The sequence below is a fragment of the Austrofundulus limnaeus genome, unplaced genomic scaffold, assembly GCF_001266775.1.
Source record: "Austrofundulus limnaeus strain Quisiro unplaced genomic scaffold, Austrofundulus_limnaeus-1.0 Scaffold773, whole genome shotgun sequence".
Lineage (NCBI taxonomy): Eukaryota > Metazoa > Chordata > Actinopteri > Cyprinodontiformes > Rivulidae > Austrofundulus > Austrofundulus limnaeus.
Genome location: NW_013953175.1, coordinates 97,985 through 102,679, shown reverse-complemented (window position 1 = coordinate 102,679; position 4,695 = coordinate 97,985).

The window sequence follows — 4,695 nt, the reverse complement described above, 5'->3', positions numbered from 1 at the left end:
TGCGTGCGCGCGGCCTACCCACTGCTGCACTAATGCGTGTCAAGAACAGAAAGGCAGACGCGGAAGTGGAAGATGCCGCAGCAGTTTGGAGAAAAACAAAGTTAAAGTAAAAAAAAAAAACGACGCATCGACTATTAAATTAGTTGTCGACTATTTTAGTAGTCGACATAATCGTGACTAGTCGACTAATCGTGGCAGCCCTAAAGCCAAGTACTGAGTTGGGTCCACAACCATCGCCTCACCTGTCACCCTAGAGTCGGCCGCATGTTGTCATTTTCTAGAAGATATTTTTGGTAGCCCACTATGTGTAAAGACATTAAGGAATTTGTCTCAGCCTGCTCTGTCCATGCTAGAAAAAAGAGTGGCAACCAACCCCCGTCAGGCCTTCTACAACCTCTTCAGCCTCCTGGTAGACCTTGGTCTCACATTGCCCTCGACTTTGTGACTGGCCTTCCTCCTTCTGAGGGTAAGACTGTTATCCTCACTGTGGTGGATCGTTTTTCTAAGGCTGTCCATTTTGTTTCCCTAGATAAACTCCCTTCAGCCCTTGAGACAGCTCAGCTCCTGGTGTACCACGTTTTTCGGATCCATGGAATCCCTGACGACATTGTTTCCGACCGAGGGCCACAGTTTGTCTTGCAAGTGTGGAAGGCTTTTTGCAATGCCCTCGGAGCCAATGTTAGCCTCACCTCTGGATACCACCCGCAGTCCAATGGCYAGACTGAACGGTGCAACCAGGAGCTGGAAGCCACCATACAGTGTGTCATTGACAATAACGCTTCTTCATGGAATAAACATCTCACCTGGATTGAACATGCACATAATTCGCACAGGTCATCTGCCACAGGTTTGTCTCCTTTTGAAGTCTCTCTAGGATACTCACCACCTCTGTTCCCCGGTGTTGAGACAGACATCCTTGTTCCCTCTGTTCAAGTGCCCATCCATCGGTGCAGGAGGTTCTGGAGACAGACCAAACAGGCTCCTCTCAGGACGGCTGACCAAAATAAGAGGTATGCCGACCGTCACCGTTCTGTTGCCCCCGCATACAAGGTGGGACAGAAGGTCTGGCTGTCTACTCGTGACATAAACCTACGACACATACCCAGAAAGCTTGCTCCCAGGTTTATTGGCCCATTTCCCATCCTGCGGACTATCAACCCATCTGCAGTCCGACTCAAGCTTCCTCCATCGATGAAGGTGCATCCTACATTCCATGTTTCCCAGGTAAAACCAGTCTCCGACAGTCCCTTGTTCCCCCCATCTGCACCTCCTCCTCCCCCTCGCATCATTGACAATCATCCAGTGTACACTGTGAGCAAGATCCTCGATGTACGATGCAGGGGTCATCAATACCTCGTTGACTGGGAGAGATACGGCCCAGAAGAGAGGTCCTGGGTGTCGAGGTCTCTCATTCTCGACCCCTCCTTAATAACCACTGGTACTGTGGCAGTTGTGTTCTCCCCTCTCTGTTGCTCAGCAACTGATCAGCTGCAGCTGTAAGCTGTCTCACCTGATGATGTCTGGAGCTTTGTAAGGAGCTCATTGTGAACCAGATCTTCACTGGAACATCAACACCTTCAGTTATTGACTCWCGCTCTGACACCAGTGTTTAGATTTAATATCAGTTCAGCTCAGGAAGTGCTTTTGTGTTTTTGTCAAGTTGGTCCTGAAGCTCCTAAGACGTCGTCCTGCTGGAACTGTTTTTGTACATTGTTTTTGGAAACAGTCACCTGCTGCCAACTCACCTGCCTCTGCCTCGCCCTCTCTATCTGGTCCTGGAAATCCCCTCTGGTCTCAAGCCTTGGCTCAGCTCTGCTTTCTTTAAAGGAAACCACTTGGATTATCCTGCTTCATCAAGTCTGAAAGCTTGAAGCTGCCCATCACTGTAAATAAACTCACTTTGATTCTCTGACTCCTGAGTTTTTGTTCCTCTTGTCTGCCTTACTGTGACACTTACAGTACCTTGGTTTATGATATTGCGGAGTTACAAAAATTTGGAGATGCACAACCATGCGCCTGGACACTGTGTGGATCCAACACACAGGGGAGGTGATGGCATAATTGCGTCACTATTGACGCGACCCCTCGCGCCTGGCGTGACATGTCAACTATAACCCTGAGGCTGCTGCTGCACGCACCTGCTGTCAATCAGACAGCACAACCCACCCTGCTCTGCTCTGGTTGGGTAAAACTTTGACAGTGGTTCTCTTCATTGGACGAAAGAACCCTCAGTTTAATCCCTAGATGGCTTTAACAAGTTTTCTCCCTTTCATTTTTAAGAATGATGGGCAACCGTCTCGGTGGAGAACTTTAACCTAGGTCTTTTTTTCTTACCAGGAGGCGGGATCAGGTTGTCCGAAACAAAAATAGGTTGTCTCAGACAACATAAGGCCCTTATGTTGACCTCTGTTTTAATATGTCATTAAAGTCATTATGGTCTTTAGAAAATTATGTTTTAGGGGTTTCACTTCCCAATAATTTTTGACATTCTAACCTCTCAATTTTATTCAATAGTTATGATACTTATGTACAGTAAATGTCAAATACTTTGACTTTTACTCAAGAAATATTCTTAGAGAATACTTTAACTTTTACCAAAGTAATGTTACGGTAAGATACTTTTACTCAAGTGTCACTTTAAAGTACTTAATACAACACTAGCTATACTTCTGTTTTTGTGCGAACAAAATAAATGACAGCTCTGGTGGGGGTGGACAGCCAGGGAGGTCAATCAGATTTCAAGGGTAACCAGTGCATCCTACCCCCACGGTCACACCCCTGACCATTAGCTGTTAGTGGATTAGCAGAACTGGGCCCAGCACTGTAGTTTACATTGTTCTAATATTAAGACACAGCTCACCTCTTAGCAGCAGAGGGACAGTCTGATGTAAAATTAATGATTTCTTCTTTAGACCAGTCACTTTTTAATGACACACAGCTGGGGTCAGGTTCAGGTTCAGGTCTCAGATGGATCCTGACAGGAAAAATAAAAATAATCTCATATTAAAATACAACCTGTGAAGTTTTGCTTGTTTTGAACCATTCAGTGTGGTTTAATATACATGAAAATGTTTGTAGCCTTTTGGATAAACTAAATGGAATAGCAATTTAGCAAATGCAAAGTAAGTTGCTTGGGGTTTCAAAAGAATACTTTTTACACACCTGGAAGTCAAAAACAGACTTTCTCAAAGACAATAGCACTTTTATTAATGTTTACTAAACTAAATGTAGGAGTTTTTCAGCATCAGCTTTTGTTATTTCTTTGACCTTTTTCTGTTTGCATCTTATTTCTCTGCACATTTTTGAAAGCTAAGTACTTACTGCTACATGCTAAGTGCTACGTTATTTTAGCCATTCATGTTTTCAAATGTTCAGTTCATTCAGAAGATGAGTGTTAAAGATTTTGATTTGTTTTTACTCAAAATAAATAACTGTTTTACACATTTTCTTTTCACATAGAAATACATCATTGAAATCTCTACTTTCTTTAAAAATGGTTATGATGAGTGAGAGGAAAATGTTAGCAAATCTGGGGGGAGGGGTGCTGAGCAGCTCCTTCCGTCAGAGACTAAACATCCTTGCTGCAGGAAAAAGAGCACAGCACTCCAAGAAAAACACCTGCTACCTACAGTAAAATGTGGGGGTGATTCCATCATGCTGTGGGGCTGTGTGGCCAGTACAGGGATTGGGAACCTTGTTAAAGTTGAGGGACGCGTGGATTCCAACCAATATCAGCAGATTCTGGAGACCAATGTCCAGGAATCAGTGACAAAGCTGAAGHTGCTGAAGCCGGGGCTGGATCTTCCAACAAGACAAACACCCTAAACACTGCTCAAAATCTACTGAGGCCTTCATACAGAGGAACAAGTAGAACGTTCTGGAATGACCATCTCAGTCCCCAGACCTGAATATTATTGAAAATCTGTGGTGTCACTTAAAGAGAGCTGTCCATTCTCAGAAACCATCAAACCTGAATGAACCAGAGATGTTTTGTAAGAATGGTCTAAAATACCTTCAGCCACAATTAGAAGCTATAGGATGTGTTTAGAGGCTGTTGTTTCTGTGAAAGGAGGATCTACTAAATATTGAGTTAAGGTTTTATTTATGGTGCCCAAATTTATGCACTTGCTTAATTTTGTTTAACCAATTATTGCACACTTTCTGCAAATCATATAAACTTCATTTCACTTCTCAAATGTCACTGTGTTTTTCCCCTGATATATTTTACTGATTTTTTTAATCCAAACAATCAATTTGAGGGTCTGCTGGGAACGTCTGTCAGAGTCTCCCGTCAGACGGAGCTTCAACTCACACCTCCGGGGGAACTTTGACCACGTTTCGGGGGAGGTGGGAGACATTGAGTCCGAGTAGGCCATGTTCCGTGCCTCCATTATCGAGGCGGCTCACCTGAGCTGTGGCCGTAAGGTTGTCGTGCCTGTCGTGGCGGCAACCCTCGAACCCGCTGGTGGACACCGGGGGTGAGGGATGCTGTCAGGCTGAAGAAGGAGTCCTATCGGGTCTTTTTGGCCTGTGGGACTCCGGAAGCAGCTGATAGGTATTGGCAGTGCAAGCGGATTGCAGCTCGGGTGGTCGCTGAGGCTAAAACTCGGGCATGGGAGGAGTTTGGAGAGGCCATGGAAAAATACTTCCGTACAGCTTCGGGGCAATTCTGGTCCACCATCCGGCGTCTTGGGG